At 35.7% G+C, this 20,050-nt stretch overlaps 1 long non-coding RNA gene across 1 annotated transcript; it reads left to right on the top strand.

Moving 5' to 3' along the window:
* Positions 1-5,546: 5,546 nt before the first annotated feature.
* Positions 5,547-7,253, top strand: LOC130260013 (uncharacterized). The gene is made up of 3 exons (XR_008841726.1): positions 5,547-5,609; positions 5,743-5,909; positions 7,148-7,253. It is a non-coding gene; the product is annotated as an uncharacterized LOC130260013 (long non-coding RNA).
* The last annotated feature ends 12,797 nt before the right edge of the window (positions 7,254-20,050 follow it).

Below are 20,050 nucleotides of genomic sequence, written 5' to 3'. Positions count from 1 at the left end.
AAAAGATAACCTAGCTTTGATAATCAATACATGGTTTTTCAAACAGGTTTTTTTCTACTGCTCCAAGAAAAATGGCAAACACCAATTTCTGCCATGTAGCAAGAATAAACCACTTTGGTTGGACTGCAGGATGTTCTATTCACAATATCTCCAGCAATACACCATGGAAACACATCAGTTGCTAATTAAATTAGAAAGTTTACGGTCTTCTCCAAATTCTCTCAGTTCTTTTATCAGAAACAGAAGATGACACACACTGTGCCCACATATTTGAGCATGGCAGTGAGAAGTAATGATAAAGGGGCATGATAATCTGATGCTTACCCAGTGTCTTAAGCATTTCAACAATAGTAGTTTAAATCACTGAGATATGAAATTTGTAGGATACTTCAAAATTCAGAAATTTTGTCAAGTGCAGACTGTATAAAGGAAATAAAAATCTCAGTAGGCTGTTAGACAGAGATTTATTTCTTGGTCTTCTTTGATATAAACCAAAGCTACATCCCTAGCCCAAAACTCTGGCAAATACATCCACTTATTCTCAGAACTCCATACTCAGGCTTTAGCTTTCAGAATTGTGTCATTCAGATCTTGTTACTATAACTGCTAATAGAGATGAGACTCTTGGAGGATAATACTTCTCAGCATGACTGAGACAGGATGATACTCTCATAGGTGTTCTGTGACTGCATGTTAGGAGTGTGTTTGAAAGAAAAGCCATAGAAACAGCACTGAGGAATGAAAGGTAGTCCTGATTGATCTGATATGCCACAAGAAAATGAATACTTAGCTTTGCTGAAAAGATCAATATGACTGACTACGAAGACTAGAAGTGAAGACTTGAAGGTAATCTACAGTCAACAGTTACAGCAAATACCACAACTCTCAAAAACAAGACTATTTTACTCAACAATGCTTAGTTTTTGAGGTTGTAGGCAGTTCAAAATAGACTCAGCAAAAAAGGCAAAGCAAACCAAAATGCCAAACAACTCATGTAATCTATTCCTTCTTCAATTGAGGACTCTGTACAATTCAGTTAAACGAAAAATAAGTCTTTAGTTGCTTTGTTTCAACTGCTAATTTTGCATTAAGCTTGATTTCATTGTTAATTAGATTATAGGAAATAAACTGGATCCTTGGAAAGAACAGAGCTACTGGTGTTCTCTCTTTATATGACCATTGTTTCCTGCAATTTTTCTTCTGATGTCCTGGAGTTTATGTAAAGGTTAATATTGGTTTAATAGTTGACAATAAATTTCTAGAGTTAAAATATTTTGAACTTGACTATCACATGGTAAGCAAATTCTTCTTGTATATGTGCTATAAGTAATATATTTTAAGAAATAATAAATACTTTTCCTGTGTTAAAATTATGACATACTTTCAAATATTAAAACAAGTAAAACCAAATATGAAGTAAGGATTCTTGGAGTTCTTCCACTGCCTCTTTCATATATTCCTATTCTGTTCTGTTGGAGATCTGATTATGAGTTGTTGGAATAATATAGTATCTTCTCAGTAATCCACTGATGAAAAGCAAAGGTGTATATATACGGGTTTTTTTTATTAATTTTTTTTCTTTTTGCTTCAGCTGCAGAGAATGTTGCCTCCTCTGATTCTTCTTCATTCTCCCTCACAGGAAGAAGCTACTCCCTGCTTGCTAACCAAGCTGATCTCTTCTCCAACTATTTCTTCTTGACTACAGGAGAGTTGTAGTTGAGGCTTGAGTCTCTGGCTTAACCACAGTGCTAATTTATATAGCCTTAGATCCAGAGGCTCTCTTGCCCCATGGAAGGTGCAGAACACAGGCTCAGGAGGTGTAGCATGTATTCTAACACAGCACTAGAATTTCCATCTCTCTGATGTGGGTCAGGCATTCCCTCTTCACATGGATTGCCACTTCAACAGATTATCACACTGATTTTACCATGAAGCCCAAGACCATGAGAGGGGAAAAACACTCTAAGTACTTCTCCAAATTCCTCCTCACACCTTGTCACCCTGGTCTGTCTAGGGCACATCTCTGGGTAGCATTATCAAGGTTAGACACAAAACCAAATTCATAGAACTCATCAATACAAGCATCCTGGTTGCACAGGAAGATTCATAAACTGAAGGGTGATTGCAACAAGGCAGGAAACACATATCCCAGAGGAGGAGAAGGGAGAAGTGCCATTGTTATATTCCCCCATTTACTGACTTCTGGAGGGAAAGAGGAGAAAATTCTAAGAGTTAAATGTCCACAGTTTTTTCCTGGAGTACTGAGATGGCAGCAGTGCATGGCCCAAACAGCAGACTGGGTGAAAGGCCAAGTGTTCCTACCACACTACTGCCAGGTAAAATGATAAAAAACAGAACAAACAGAAAAAGCTGAACACAGCCAGGTTAGAGTTCAATGTACAGCAAGAGAGCGCGCCGCAGATCAGATGAAGGAGCAAAGAAAACAGTATCAGAAGCTACCAAGTCAACATCGTGACAAGTAACAGCAAGAAAGTACCTACCAGCTACCTGCTAAACTGTTAAAATCATGAATGAAGACTAGCATGTTCCAGTCAAATCTGTAATAGTCAAAAAACTCCCAAGATCCATGTTGGTTTCTAAACAAGACTTTTGTGGCTTGACCCCAGCAAAAAACTGAGCACTCACAGAGACAGTCATTTCCCAGCAAGATGGGGAGGTGAAGCAGAAGAGCAAAACCTCAAATTTCATTGCCAGAGATAAAGAACATTTAATAGGTGAGGGAGAAGAGAACAAAACAAGACAAAACAAAAGCTAAATAACACTCCCTAAAAGCAAACAATTTAAACGTACCTGCTCACTTCACCCCACAAGGAGATCAATGCCCAGAAAGTCTCTGAGCAACAGCTGCTTTGTAAACAATATCTCCTCGATTTTATTGCTGAAAAATATGTTCCATGCTATGAAATAATTTTTTTTTGTCACTGTTTGTCTACTTTCACTATTATGTTGACTCCCAACATCTTGCCCACATCCTCACAGTAGCAGCAGAATGAAAAATAAAGTCCAGCAATAACAACAACATTGGTGTGTACTCATCAGTGTTTTAGTCAAAAATCTAAATCTAAAACACAGCTCCTTCTGGGCTGTTGGGAAGAAAATTAACTCCATCCCAGTCAGACCTAGGTATACCTAGTTAAATGGTTGAGGTTTGCTTTGAATCTAGATGAAGGGAGATTTCATTTATATTTGAGAATGTATGGAAATGTATTCTGAGCTACCAATCATAATCTCTCTATCCATTATCAGTTGATGTCATTAAAACTTTTCCCTAATATTATGTGACAAGCACAAAAGTTTAGGGAGACTTGCAAATCTCTGGGGATTACAGAATGTCTTGACCTGCTCTAGGGGCAGAAGATGGCACTCATTTAGACATTCTTGTCTGTGAGGCAGTTTGTTTTTATCATCTTGGTTTTTTGCAGCACTGAGCATGAGTATTACTACATAAGCTACATTTTCATACCCAGTTTTATTATACAATTATATATATAGTGTTATGTATATGGTTATATGCATTTTATGCATAGATTAATTATACATAGAATTTTGAAATATTTTAAATTGTGAAAAAAATGGAAAAGCTACTTCATTAAATACAAGATCACCTTATAATTGTGCTTGCTTCTATTAGGACACATTCCATTAACTTTTCTGGGTGATGATTGATCTGTATGCTCTCTTTTCTGACTCAACTGCCAAATGGTTAGTTTTACTAAGATTGACCTATTAGATATGGGACAACATTTGTCTCAGACTCTTACACTAAAATAAGTTATACATATGTATTTTACTTTATCAAAACTCACATTTACTTTGCAGCAGAAGTTAAATTAAATCAAACCCTAAATGCCCTCTCATACTAATCTCACATGAAGAACCAAATCTTTGCTACAATCCAAACCCACCAGATCTAGGGGCTTCCCTTTGTCAAACAGAGGGACACATTGTGTTTGTATGGCCAGGGTTTGATAGCAGGGGGCTGGCTGCAAAGGTGGCTTCCGTGGCAAGCTGCCAGAAGCTTCCTCATGTACAGCAGAGCCAATGCCAGGTGCCTCTGAGATGGACTCACCTCTGGCCAAGGCTGGGCCTATCAGAAATGGTGGTAACACCTCCATGATAGCATATTCAAGAAAAAAAAAAAAAAATCAACTTATTGTGTAGATGTAATTATGACTAGAGAAGAATGAAGTGAGAATAGGTCAGAGTAACAGCTCTGCAGACACCAAGGTCAGTGGAGAAGGGGGGAAGATTCTACAAGCACCTGAGTTTACTCTACAATTAATGATGCAGTCCATGGTGAAGCAATTGTGCCCCTGAAGCCCATGGAGATCCATGGGGATCCAGAGATCCAACACTGAAAAAGGGCTGAGATCCCATGAGAAACCTGTGCTGTAGCAGATTACCTGCAGGGACCTACAGACCCATACAGAGAGGAGCCCACACTGGAGCAGGATTCCTGGTAGGACCTGTGGCCCTCTGGGAGACCCACTTTGGAGCAGGCTGTGCCTGGAGGACTGCACCCCATGGAAGAGTGACCCACGTTGCACAGTGTGTGTCTTGGACTCACACTGGAGTAGTTTGTGGAGAGCTGTCTCCTGTGGGAGGGACCCCATGTTGTAGTAGGGGAAGGATTCCTTTTCCTGAGCAGCAGGAGAAAAACACGACCATAACTCCCATTCCCTGTATTACTGGGCTGCTGAGAGGAAAGAAGGTAGAGCCTGGAAAGGAAAAAGGGGTGTTTTTAGATGTGGTCTTTTAGAATAACCTGAATGAAACAGAATTGAACCTTTAGTTCGAGGCAACTTAGCTAATGCAGAAATATTATGCTCTCTAAGGAGAAATAATGCACTAATGAGAATTAGTGACTTGTACTGAAACATGCAAGATGTTCTGGGTGAAAAAATATTGTAGGCTTTTATTTACTCTTAAAATTATTAGAGACTCGATTGAAAAAAATTGAAGAGATATAATATATATAAGAATCATGAATATATAAAATATAAGCCCATGGCAATTTTATCGTAGCCATATTTCTCTGAAATATAGAAAATGTGTTTGTATTATTTAAATAATCCAGTTTCAAATATAAGTAAATACTAGGCATTGTAAATGTAGGTTTATTGGGTTTTTTTAGTGTTTTTTTTTTTTTTAATTATCTTGATTATGATGGAGCATGTTCTGGCTTCACATCTGTGAATAAGGTTAATGACACACCACAGCTGTCACTGTTTAACAAAGAGCAGTCTGTTGTTACAGGGTACCACAGGCCAGGCCAGGACATCATCAGGCACCTCTGCTGGGATGGGCACAGGGCATCAGGTGCCTCTGAGGTCAGGACAGGGCATTAGCCTGTGGGAGGTTGTTGGGATCAGGGCTAATTAGGGGGAACAAGAGTCACACAGCACCAGGATGCCTGGAGAGATCTGTGGGCATGAGGCCAGGCTGAAGGTCAACTAGAGAAAGAGTCCAGCAAAGGAAATAGGGGCAGAAAAGTGACTGTGAGGGTGCTGGGCCAGGTCCAGGGACTTTGCAGTGGGAATATGAGGACAGACAAACCCCCTACAGTGATGGTTTTGGCTGGGATAGAGGTAAGTTACTTCTTAGTAGCTGGTACAGCGTTGTGGTTTAGATTTAGGATGAGAATAAAACACACCATTTTAGGTGGGTTTGAGTAGTGTTTACTCTCCATCAAGGACTTTTCAATTTCTCATGCTCTGACAGAGAGTATTTCTGTAAGAAGCTGGAAGGCAGCACAGCCAGGAAAGCTGACCCAACCTGGACAAAGGGATCTTCTATACCACAGAATGTCATGCTCAGCACATAAACTGGAGGAATTTGGCCAGGAGACACTGCTGCTTTGGAGCAGGCATGGCATCCATCAGCTGGTGGTGAGCAATTGAATTGTGCATCACTTCTTTTGTGTGCCGGTTCTCTCTCATCTTTGTTGCTATCATTATTATGTTTTGTTTCAATTATAAAACTCTTTTTGTCTCAATCCATAAGTCTTATTATTTTTTCCTTGGCTTTCTTCTACACTGAGGGCAGGGAGGGGCATGGGGGAGTGGGGGTAGGAGTGAGTATCTGTATGGTTCTTTTCTGGCTAAATCATGACAGATGCTCAAGGTAAGCAGACCTCACCAGTGAATTCTAGACATTGAGACAACCAGAGAAGGACAAAACAGACTGCAAAAAGAAAACACTGAAAAATGGTCCCAAAGAGAGAGCAGGACTTTGGGAATGATTGTTGTGCTCTATCCAGATTGTTGACCACTTCCCAGCAAAGCAAGAAGAATGGAGGTGCTTGATGGTGGGGCTTCAGCACCCTTTGCTCAGTGGAAATCACCTGTCAACCTGAAGACCCAGGGGCCAACACAGGGAGTAAGCACAACCCCGTGGAAGAGGGGCAGGTGCAGTAGGAACTTTTGTTTAACACTTTTTAGTGTATTATTATAAAAAAAAATTTCCTCCATTGATTTAAAGTGTGCTATTGTAACTGGACTAATGGTAACACTTTGCTCTGTTTCACTTTGGTAACTCAGAATTTGTTAAAAACAAATACTTACCTCGTTCTAGACATGAATTCCATTTTCTCTATGTTTAATTTTTTTCTGTATCTGTACAGGTGATAGATGCAACTGTTGCTACTTAATATCTAATAAAAACAATTATTGCTACATTAAAAGGGTATCTTAACCACTCTAAAATATATCAATCAATTCAATAAATGAAGGAAAGGTACTGAAAAGGCTATTCTCTCATTCAGAAATAGTTATCAAAGAATCAGTTTTAAATTTTGTAGTTACTCCACAATAAGCCTCCAGTACTAACAGATTTACCAAAAATGTAGAAAACAAAATCTTCAAGTTGAACATCAATAAAATTTATCATAAATCATTAGAAAATGTGTAATCCCATTAGAAATTTCCTTTTCTCAATGATCCTTTATTTTATGCAAAGCTGTTAATTTAAATTCCAGTATTTATGCTAGAAACAGATTCCATTCTTCTTTCTTAAGTAATGTCATAATTTAATACTTGCAACATAATGTCCAAAATTTATTTAGTATATAGTGACAATGAATTCTGCAATATTTACAATTATGAACAAATAGTTTTTATTATCAAAGTTCTACAGAAGGAAATTATCATGCAAGAACAACCCTGGGTGTTGTAATCTGCCATCTGCTTTAGAAATGTGCGAGGAGAAAATTATCATGAAGAATGATTTGAAGATAAAAGGGTGAGTCGTATGACATGTTTTTTTATTATTGAAAAAACCTCATGCACAGAAAAATATTTGAAGCTTAATGTCTGATTTTTTAAATGTATGGGTATAGGGCATCACATTTTTTTATGCAGATATGACTACATGCTACACTGAAAGGTTATTTGATATATTGTGAAGTAAGGTCTGTGCTTTAAACATTGGTGGTCTTATCTTAAAATAATTTAAAACTTTTGCTTTTGTGGAGGGCATTTAACTTTTCTTTCTGATTTGATACATTTCCTTGCATTACATCTTCATCTAACTTTTCCCACTTACAAATTTGTGCTTCACTATTGTTTACCTTTTGTCATTTAAAATTATTAAACTGTTAATAATGTGAAATGCAGAAAACATCCACAGTTATAATCTAAAATATTCTATAATCATGTAATTCTGACAAAAAATATAATTTTAAATTCTCCTGAGAGAAAAGGCTTTTTTGAAACTTATATCGAGTTCTCTCTTTTTGCTGTCTGTATGGTTTATTTTAAGATTGATTTTATAATTGTATTATCTACCTTGCAGAGCACTTGCAGGACTTGATCTATGTTGCTAAAGAATGCACAGATATATGTATACTTAGGAAACTGGAAATTTAGTGTAACCATGTTGAAGACAGGAAAACAGATTTTTTTTTTTTTTTTTCAAATTTTCAATGCGCATTGCTGGTGCTTAGTTCCTCATCATTAATAAACATTGCAATTACATATGCAAACAGTTATTCCTTATGAAAAATATACTAACTTTTATTATCAGTATACAATACCTCAGAAATTATGTTGGCTTAGCAGTGATGGCTGTGATCCTTGACAGCTCCTAGACCCAGGGGTTAAGGTTGTTAGGCTTGAGAACTTGGCCACAAAGAGATGCAAAAGTAAAGAAGGCCATCCATCCATCCATCCATCCATCCATCCATCCATCCATCCATCCATCCATCCATCCATCCATCCATCTTTCATTTCTCCTGCTGTTTCATTTTTTCACTGACAGTACCCAAAATAAAACAGGTGATCTCACATGCAATTCTTTAATTCTTTTGAGGACCAAACCTTGGTCCTGGTTTTGCTTATTTCACAAAAGTATTGTGCTTTACTAGACACTCTGACTCTCCTCTGCAGGATCATTTGTCATATCTCTGTTCCTTGTTTATATCTCACTGATGTTATATTTTTACTTTACTCTTGCAATTCATTTTGTATTCACAGAGGGCATTTCTTTCTCTCTGATGTGAATAGGATATTTGTTTTTTTCTTCCTTCATTTTTTGTCTGCTTGGCTTCACTTTTAGGTATTCTATTACTATTGCTTAAATGCTTTTTCTTTTCATTTTTTTCTAGTTACTCAGTTTAATTGTGTAGATAAGTGCAATTACAATATTGCATTATATTATTTAGTGAACTGATGCAACATCAGAGTGGTTGCACAGGTTTTGGTGGTTTTTTTCCTTCTCAGTTATTTCCCTTACTAAAAACTACAGGAGTGACTACCCGTACCATCACAGTTATAATACATTGTAGTACTGTGTTGCTACAAAAATTGTGGCAACAGCCATTATCTGAGTAGTTGATTTACACCAAGTTTAAGAAATTAATCACAGTTTAGATTTTCCTCTTAGAAGAAACTAGATGATCTGTACAGGAAACATCTTACAAATGCTTAGCTAAGGGAAAAATGGTTCCTATGCTTTCTTAGATACCAAAATAATTCACCCTTCAGAATCCATGTAGTTATCAGCCAGAAAGACTATTTTACATTAAGTTAGTGATGGACATAATGGGTAATCCAGGTTTACATCTCTTTATGATGGATACCATGTGACTACTACTTAATCTTGGTGTATCCTATCAATATTATATCTAATAATGCAGGCATAGTTATTGCACAATTGCTCATTGTACCTAGAGATAAATATGTATTTAACCATAAACACAGAGAGAGAGTATTGGCTTGTCTACTTGAAAACTTATATGAATCTTCTCAGAAACTATAACTTTCATAGCAAGATACTAGTATAGTGTATTCTCCAAAGGAATGTTCAAAGATGAGTCCTCGTTCTGGGACTGATTGATTGCTGTTACAGAGGATTCTGAACCAGGAACAAGACCCTGTAACTGGAGAACCTCTCCATGGATAGCCCTATACTATAGTGTTTTGCCAAATATTGTACCATCTCATGGTTTTCACCATCAGAAGGAGAAAAGATTTTATAATCTTTCTACTATTTTCTTGTCTATTGTATTTCTCTTCCTCTTAAGTGTTTCTGCCTTTCTTGGAGTCAAGAAGGCACCTTGCCAGAGCCCCCACTGCAGAAAAACTAGTTCAATACTCATAGTTATATGTGGAAGTTTCAATAATCAGATTAAATTAGTAGAAATAAAAAGAACAGCATGTTTTATAGACACAGACAAAACTCTTTAGGCGATCAAAGTAGGTTTGATTTTTCAGGGGCTCTGAGAAATATTCAGAAATATTTATAGGTGTGGGTCAATGACTCTTTGACTCACTGCAGCAAGAGTGATCATCTTGTGCCCCATGTGACATGGCATACAGAAACCTACAGTCCTGTTTTTGTGGTTTGCTTAAATATATGGCAAAAGTGACATAACAGCAAATATGGTGAGGAAAAAAAGACCCAGAGATAAAGGTTTTTATATGAGGAAAAGAGGAAGGAATAATGATTGCCTACAGATGCCATGGAAAAGATATGGAAAGATTTTACTGGTCTGAAACATTTTCTTCTATGGAAATTTATTAGAAGTTAACTCCAATTTCTATTAGTATAGTAAAAATATTTTAAAGACAGTCTTTACTCAAGTTTGATTTCATAAAATATATTATATAGAGATTGTTTTGTTGAACTACTTCCTCTTGAATATAATGGCTATCCAAGCTAAATCTCAACAATTCTTCCACAGAACCATCCCCATTCACCATAAAATTTTAAACTCAAGTGTTTTAAGAAATGTACAGACCTTGTACCATGGCTGTCTGCACCATCCATTGTCCATGCAGAACAGATTAAAGCACTAATACAAATCCTTACTTATACATTATCTATGTATGTGACATTGCAGTAGAACATAAAAAAGGTTTCAAATCAGATTTGTTGTTGCTTAACAAGCAAAATTTGTCCAGTAGAATGAACACAAAATATTGTGCTTTTTCAGATGGTTTCAGATGCTTTTTTCATGGTTTTATGTGTTAATTTTTAACTAAGCAGTCATTTTAAATGCTCTCTTGCCATACACTATTGAACTTCTGCAAAATTGAAATTATTTTTAAAGCTCTCCTGGATTTTTGTGGATAAAAATTGAGTTTATAATTACTCTGGGGATGTCTGAAGTTGAGAAAAAAATTAAATTGTTTATGGTATTTTGAGACTATTTTTGTTCATGCAAAGTGAAAAACATTAATAAGTGTTAAGCAAAATTCACTTTAATACTGTAAATGAGCACATAAGTGAATAGTTTTGCAATATATTGCTATATCAATGAAGCAAAAATGCTTTGTTCATTTGCTTACTGTAAAAGGTGTTTCATACATGATGATGGATAGCACAAAGAGCACATGTGGTATAAAGATCTCATTCATTCAAAAATTACTGAGATAATACAGAAAAGTGTAATTCAGCCAATACAATAGGGATGATAATGGGGACTGATCTATGGTAGACACAAATCCGTAGTAAGGAACAAAAAAAAAAATTGTCTAAACCTTGATAGGTACTGACGCTTGTGAAAAGAAAAGATGTCTTCATTTCACAGAAAGTTAAAAGTGCCTATGTCAGGTAAAATAATTATGTTTATATTTGGTTTATCTTCAATTTTAATTAAAAAAAAAAACAACGTTATACTTTTGACATGACAGAGAAATAGCTTTTTCAGTAATAATCTTAATTTATGTTAACATTCCAGTAATAACTTAAAACTTGTATTTTTTAACAGCAACTTCTCAAGTTAATTGCTCAAGATCAGTTGTAAAATGATGGGAAGAAAAGATGTTTTTCCTGTTTTTAGTTTTCCTAAGGCTGATTTCAGAAATCTTAAAATAAAAATGGTTGTTTCCTTGACATTAGAAATAAATGATTTCCTGATCTTTATTCAGCAATTTTTTCCTCAAATTTTAAATCAGTCAAATGTAGTGCTGGATTTGTGTATTTTTCACACTAAAGGCAAAATTACCGTTAGTTTGGGGTTTTTTCCAATTTTTACACTGCCACTCAGTTCTGCAGTGTAGTGGACTTCAAAAAGAATAAACAAGAATTTTGCAAACTGCTGGGACTCATATTCATCTGACTGTAAAGCTAGTCACTTAAGAGCCCTCTGTAGTCAACAAAGAAAAGTATTATTTGCATGAAATTGTTCTTTCTGCCCAAAGAGATCAGAAATAAGCTTGAAGAATACTACAAAGGACTTTTTCTTTACATGTATGGCAATCCTCATTCAAGAAAGATGGATTCAATCTTCTCCAGACCTGATCACCTGATACATTTCTTCTCACAATTTTGCATGTGCTCTATATTCATCCTCATTAACATATGGTATATCACGGGCATTACCATTTGAAATATGAAACAATCAGCAATAGATGTGAACTCTTCATGTCCAATTCTCCCTGTGTCCACAATATTTTTACTTTATAGTGAACACTAATTTATTTTAACTGTTATATTGCATTAAAGCCTGTTTCCCACTCTATCTCTTAAAGGACAAATCTCTGGTCTTCTCTCTATTTAAGAAAAAAGGGAGTTGTAAATGTGCTCTAGAGATTCAGATGCATCTATTGCTTCCAAAGAGCTGAGTTACAGTATCAGCTTAGTGTATTTCTCTGCAAATGTGAGGGAAGAAAATATATTTTAAGCTCACTTATAAACTGCTCTCTGAAGGTTTATTTTGGGAGGAATAGAAGACACTGACAAAATGGTACTTTTTTTTTTAACATTTCAGCACACAAGAACACTTTATTAATATTTATAATAAGTAAAAAAATGCATCATTTCAAAACTTCTACAGAATTTTTCCTCAAGTTCAATTCCCTAAATAAAGCTGTTAGAAATCCCTGCACCTGCAAGAAAAACTGTCAAACTGGAGAAAGGCAGCTGTTAGGATTTTAATTTCATAGAAAAATGTTTTTATAAGACTCTGACTTAGAAAAATGCAGAATAATCAGCAGCTTTCATTTAGCAGTGGAAGCTGAGATATACACATGAATTGTGAATGAGAATTTATTTTTTTTTCAGTTTAGAAAAAAAGTAAATATAATATTTGTAGAAATTATCGTCCTTTATATTTCCATTTCAATTGTTCCTTTCATATGATCCAATGGTCTCATCTACCTTTTTTCCCTACTTTTGATAAAGCCATATTTCAAAATGCTACAGTATTAAACAATCTTATACATTTTTTGTTAAATGAAATAACTCCATTCAAATATAAGGAGATATGATTTTTCTGTCATCATATAACATGATTTGGCCAAAACAGAAAAAAGAACACAGCAAGAAAAGAAAGCACTAAATGTGGCTTGTCATGGGCTTGGCACACCTGATTTTACCTCTTCTGATATTCCCATCCAACCTATTTTCTACTCCATTGAAAAGACTTCTGAGTCTAGATGTAGAAAAGACCTTCTGGTAGGAAATTTACACTAAACATAAAGCAATATTTCAGTGCACTAAGGGTAACTTGGTGAAATGAATATATAAAGTCAAGACATCAATATTAGAAAGTCCTGTCTTAAAGTATTTGGGAACATGAATCATCTATATCCATATATAAATCCTGATAAAGCACCAGGTTGTAATCCAATGCCAACTGACACTGAACAGCTTTTATCTAAATTGGGTAGAGCTTCTCCCTTTGTAGTGACTCTGTCATGGAAAAAAGTAATTCACGTGGTAAAGAATGCAAACAAAGACTGAAATTACAGATAAATAGGATAGAAAATCAAGGTTTCATCATGAATTTAAAAGAAAGTTTAAAAGAAAACATTAAATTCTATAGTGAAAATTCCTTAGGTACTTGCAGGTGGGTTCGTTTTATATGAGTTTAGTTGCCTTAGATCACATTTATAGTCTAAAATAATGTTTTGATTCTTCTTCAGTTCATTGAGAGATAAAACAGTTAATTCGATCTCAAAGCAAGAGTGAGGGTTCAACTAAAAATCCTTACTGCTTTTTATTTGAAGGAAGACTCAGATTTCCATACTGTATAACCCTGAAATCAGATTTCTGAAAACAAATGTCCCTATTTGAGTTAAATCTAAACCTTTTTTTTTTTTCTTTTATTTATTTTATTTTTTTGGTTACAATTTGGATGCTGTTCTCGATTTTTTTTAAATTTAAAGGGAGTATTCTTTGTTTGCTTTCTTTTCTTCGATTTTTAATTAGACTGTTTAAGCATTTTGGAGGCAAGAATAAAATAAAAATAAAATATGCAGCAACAGTCTAATTTCAAAGATTATGAAATAAAGTCTGGAATAATGAATTACTGGTTCAGTGCTTATCTGCAGCTATGATGTATGGAATTAGACTAGAGGATATTATAGCATTTACACCTGTCTCCCTGTACAATGTTTTCCATTAGCAGATTAAGCTAAAATCAGAGCAGTGATGCTCAGAGGTCCTCTAGTTCCAAACCACTTGCCATGGATGTCACTCACTAGATCAGGTTGCTCAGGGCCCCATCTAGCTTGGCCTTCAACACTTGTGATGATGTGGCACACACTTCTCTGGATAACCTGTTCCAGTACCTCACTAACCTCCAAGTAAATAATTTCTTCCTAACCTCTCATCTAAATTTACTCTCTTTTAGTTTAAACCTCTTCTCCCTTGTCCTGTCACTATCTGCCCATGCAAAAAGTCACTCTCCCTTTTTATAGTCCCCCACTAAGTGGTGGATGGCTGCAATGAGTGCCCCCAGAGGATTTTTTTTCTCCATGCTTTTCTGGAGATGGATTTACCTGCTTACAAATGGGAAGTAATGGATGAATTCCTTTTTTTGCTTTGCTTGCATGCAAGGTTTTTGCTCCAGTTATTAAACTGTCTTTATCTCGGCTCAGGAATTTTCTCACTGGAAGTAAAAAATCAGATGGGATTAGTTATCTAACTTTAAAAGTACAAGAAAAATATCTCCAGACCTAAGCTAGTCATCCTTGGATCTTTTTATAACTAGCTGAGAGAAAAAAAGAGTGTCCAAAGGTCATGATTTATCTCAAGGGATATATCTAAAAGTAGGTTAGATCACTTACGCCCTTAAAATATTTGTTTCTTTCTACTGTCTGTATAGAGATCCAGGAGAGAATAGCTGACACATCCACAACAGATAAATAGTTTCCTCTTTCAACCCTGTGTTGCCTTTATTTCTTTCAGATCAGAGAGAATCTGAGATACTTCTTTTATCCATCTCTTCTGAACTTTCTAATTTTCTCTTAATGCATAGAGCCACAGGAACTTAAAAGAAGCTTCTTGATCCAAAGACCAACTTTTATACTTCTCTGTTTGCTCCTTTTTATGATATCACAATTTAGATATTATTTTTTTACTTCATGCATAGTCTCATCAGACAAGGAAAGATAATCAAATATCACTGGAAGATTTACAGGTAAATTTACAGGTCTTTTTTGCATATCAATACTTAAAAAAAAAAAGAAGTTTACTAAATTCTCCTCCCTGAGAGAAAAAAAATTCTTAATGTTTAATAAAAATTCAATATTACTTCTGTCAATCTTTTCAGATTTCTCTGAGAACAGAGAATGAAAAATTAGGGTGGATTCATATTTAAATAGAATGCTTGTTAACTCAAGCAAACTGGACATGCATAAATACATAGACCCTTGTGAGAAGCACACATGAGTGTGGAGGAAGGTGGTTGATGTCATTGCAAGGACAGCCTCAATAATTTTTGATCAGTCATGGTGACTGGGAGAAGTGCCTGAGGACTGAAGGAAAGGAAGTTTAACTCTTACCTTAAAGAAAGTGAAGAACAAAGAACTGGAGAAGTACAGCTCAATTAGTCTCATCTCAGTCCCTGGGCATAGCTAACCCTGGAAATAATTTATAGGTATATGAATACCAAGAAAATCATCAGGAATAGTTAGCATGTGTTGACCAAGGGGAAATCAGTCTTGACTTGATAAACTTACATAATGAAACAACTGCCCTGATAGATGAGAGAAGAGAGTGAATAATGTCCACACAAACTTCACTGAGGCCTTTGACTCCATCTCTCATAAGAATCTCACAGAGAAGCTGTTGGTGTATGGGCTGGGTGAGCAGAGAGCAGGGCAGATTGGCTGAGTGGCTGGGCCCAGAGGATGATGAGCAGCAACATGAGCTGTAGCTGAAAGCCAATAACTGACACTACCCCAGAGGACTGGGTGTGGTCCTATTCATCACCTTCATTAATGACCTGGGTGGTGGGACAGACTGTACCACCCCCAACAGGCTGACAGATGACACCAAATTGAGAGGAGCAGGTGATATGCCAGATGATTGTGCTCTCATGGAGCAAGAACTGCACTTGTGCTCTCATGAAACAAGAACAGTACCTGAACCTGCACCTGGAGAGAGTCCCTTCCCAAGATGGTGGGGTTGAAACTACTTTTAAGGCCCCTTCCAATTCAAGCTTATCTATGATTTCCAAGATTTCTGTGGTTACTTGGAATAAATGTAAGAAAGCAGCTCAATAGAGTGTTTTTAAAATGTTTTATCAAGTTTTGTTTGCTTAGAATTAAGATCCACACAACTTAACAAAAGTAAGAAAGTAAATAAAATATATACAAAACAATACAGGAGCTGTTAACTCTCAACTTATTTTTTTAAATAGAAACAAATGATTTTCCTCCAAATTGCTGTGACTTTTAACAAGAGAAGAAACTGACTTCCTCCTGATTTGTGATATTTTTGGCCAAGCTACATTAGTTTTTTGCCCAATTCACCAGACAACAACACTGCACCTATTGGGCAAGTGTGTTGTTCAACTATCTGTTTTTAAATAGACACCCTAGCTAGGTATTTTCAACCTGAGAAATACCAATATTTCTCAGTAGCATATGTGACTGGCACTGTAACAGACAGTAGCCTTCAGTCAAAGTTGACAACTTGAGTGGGCAACTTAAAACCACTCACAATGTGTGGCCATATTAGCCCATGCAGTTCAATTCTAGATTTTTCAGTTAATTTAAATTAGAGGTAGATATCCTGAATTATCTTTGTACAGGTGCAAATTAGCTAAATGATCAATACAATTACAGCTCCAATCCAATAAAGTAAGTTTCAATGACTAATTCTATCAGAACACAGCTGCAAGCATCTTCAATTTAAACCACAACACCTAAATATGGATTAATTTGAGATTTGAAAGTTACCATAATGTTTTGGTCAAGCTCGGCAGAAAAATCCAACTGGCAATTTTACTTCATTCAAACACAATGTTTCTGGCATTCAATTTATTGAGGAAAAGTTTTGTCATTATATTAAAAACTGTGAGAATGATACACTATGAAAAGTGTATAGTTATTTCTTGGTTTTGTTTGCTTATTCATCTTCTTCCCATGCCCAATAATGTTTTGGGTTTTTTTTTTTTTTGTATTCTTTTTATATAAAAATACCAGACTTGGATGCCACTATTTATTACTCAAAATCACATAAACTTTTCTTCTGAGAGATCTTTTTTCAGAAGCTTATTTTAATTTCTTTTTTTTCTTCCTTCTTTTTTTTTTCTCAGTTAGTACTGCTTCGCCATATGGCGGTAGGCTTTTAACTAATAACTTGGCACTTAGAGAAGAAAAGAATGAATATTGTTTATGGTTAACTTTATATCACAGGTGCATTTCCAGATAAAAAGTGTTCAAGTGCCAGCAAGGCATAGCACATTTGATTATATTGCTTGCCATCTCAAAGAAACAAACAAGGACTGAATATTCAGTCTTGACATATTTTAAACTACATCATTTTCCCTCATGTCCACTAAATGTCTTTAGTATCAAAGCGAACAGAGCTTATTAGACTTCACTGAAAATCTCAAGGAGATGCTTAATCATGATAGATCAGGGTCTGCATGTCCTGGGGAAAGGTATTTTATCAAAGCATTTAGAGGAAACGCTTTTTGGAAAGCTTCTTTGTAGGAAAGTAACCTATTGTTTGCTTCTGTTGGAAATTCTGCTTATGTTACAGAAATAGAAGGACTAGAATTACTTTGTGGGTGTAATTTACTCAGTGGCTGTGATTATTACTCAGTGTTGGAAGGTCAGGTTGGCACAGAGGGTCAGGCTAAGATGAAGAAGACTATCAGCCAGTATAATCCTCAGAAGTGCTCATCTGAAACTGTACATTAATCTTTAGACTTGGTCATACACCTAATTGTGCAAACTCGATGGCCTTAGGTAACATAATTAGAAAACCCCCTGGGGGCTGCTTTGGGTACAAGCTCATGAATAGCATATAAAAATTCTGAGCACACAAGGGTGGATAATATTCAGAAAGAACAGAGTACATCAAGGATGGAATTCAATCCCAGATCACATACTCCTAAACTGAAGTGTCTAGATGTGATCCCTTTTAAGTTTACCCTATCAGGATACTAAAAAAACCCTCACAGTTCATAGGTGTCTCATAATACTTGAGGCTCATTAGAGTAAGCCACCTGACTGTGTGCTAGTGATACAGGAAGACTAAAATCTGTGTCAGACTCTTCAGGCTTACAAGAGTGCTTCAGATACCTAGCCACTGGGCATGCTTTTATCCAATTCTGTTTTACCCCTATTCAATATGGTTGATGGAATCTGGAGTTCTAAATTGACTTATGGTAAGTTTAATTGTTTATATTTCAATGGAATATTATTATTGATGTTCTTAGTCAGTAGCAATCCTAGTGTACTTCTGCCAAATCCTCATTATGGAGAATCTTGGGAATACAAATCCAATGTGATATATTACTTTATCTTTAGGTACTGTCTTGTGTCCTCACAATATGGTATGATGATCATCCTTTGTTTATGGAGTCAAAATCTTATGGAAATGTTCACACATATTCACTCTGAATCTGTGGAGCATAAGAACATATATCTATTAAAGTACTTTCAGTGAAGATTGTATTTTCTCACCTAAAATTTACTACCAGAGGAATTCAGTTTGATATTTGAAAAAGTGGAATGTTTTATAGCTTTTGTGTCTTTGTATTGCTATAAAAACAAGGGACATATAACATCTCTCATATTGCACAGAAACTGAAATAAAATATAAAGATAAGTGTATATAGATACAGAGTATTATTGGCTCTGAGCTGTAACAGCTGTGTTACAATGTTTACTGCAGTGAATTAGGTATTTCCAGGTGGAAACCCTGTTGTAACTCATGAATTTTCTAGGGAAAAAGAGGTTGTATGCTCTTGGAAAAAAGCTACCCATATCAATGACTGCGTAAAGAAAACCCCACAGTTTGGTCAAATAAATCTGATGTGTTACAAGAAAGACCCAAAATCAGCAGCTTTTTTATTGTGTTTTTTTAGGCTGAATAATGAAGCAATGACTCATGCCCAAGGTACTACACAGGTTTCAGAGAGATATGTGGATATAAAACCTAGAGTAATACAAGTGAATCTAGACTGTATTTTAAAAGATACTGCAATCAACACTTTATTAAACCATATTTAACAAAGCTGATTTAATAACTGCTTAACAACTTAAAGCTTGTTGTAAACCTAAGCTAGTGAGGCATTGTTTTTCATCAAACTGAGCATATGAGGGAGAGCAAATGGAAACCTATGAATGTTGTTAATCTATGTTGACTTTGATTTTCAGGCTAAATGAAAATAGCTTCGCAGGGAGAACAGCTACATTTGGAAAAATTTTTCCTTTTCATCCTGCAAAGGAATTTGTTACTTCCTGTGGTTTATTTTTCCTTGAAAACATGGATCTGTTGCACAACTTCAGAAAGAAATATACAATAGTAAATATTAAAAAGGTATCACTTGAACTCTCTGTAAAAATATTTTTCCATTTTTAAGATCTTCTTATATACTTTCCACAGAAGACATCCACAGACACTTCAGACTAAGTAAGAAAGAAAAACAAAACAACACCCTATTTGGCTATTGATTTCAAAGAAATCTCAATTTAAAAAAAAAAATATTTAGAAAATTGACTCATTTTTTTCTTCTTCCTAGAGATGTAGTTCCAAAAGTATTGTAATCATCCCTTTTAAAGACTTACCTACACTTTCAGAGTCACAAATAGTCAGTAGTGAATCTAACTGGAAGACTATTGCATGAGGGAGATGCTGGTCCACCCAACAGTCAACGTGAGTCCATGCAGGTCTGTCAGGTGCTGTGAACAGATCTTTGCCTTCAGGACTGAGTGCCAAACATCCTCCTTGGCCCCAGATAAATCCAGCCAACTGGTTGTGACAGAGGGATTGATAGGCATTGCCCACTGGTAATGATGCTACACCACCTAAAATTCCTTTTCTCTTTGTTAAGGTAAAGCATGATATTCTCATATGAGCATCCTTGCTCACCACCGTGGAAATGACAAGTTGATTTCTTTTCTTCTGACAGAGTGCTATCAAAACTGTAAACACTAAAGAGTCAGGGAAGCTCTAAATGGATGTGGATCTCTGTCATTTGCCTTCCCAAAACTGTTGGTGGCTCCAATTCAACAATACATGGAGGGTTATGGAAGGCATGTAAGGTCGTCTGTACTCTGTTTTGGTTTGTTTGGTTTAACTCTCATACTAGTGCTAATAAGTGACATTTTAATTAAATACT

This window comes from Oenanthe melanoleuca, chromosome 1, assembly GCF_029582105.1.
Source record: "Oenanthe melanoleuca isolate GR-GAL-2019-014 chromosome 1, OMel1.0, whole genome shotgun sequence".
In the NCBI taxonomy this organism is placed as follows: domain Eukaryota; kingdom Metazoa; phylum Chordata; class Aves; order Passeriformes; family Muscicapidae; genus Oenanthe; species Oenanthe melanoleuca.
This window is presented reverse-complemented; position numbering and strand designations above follow the sequence as displayed.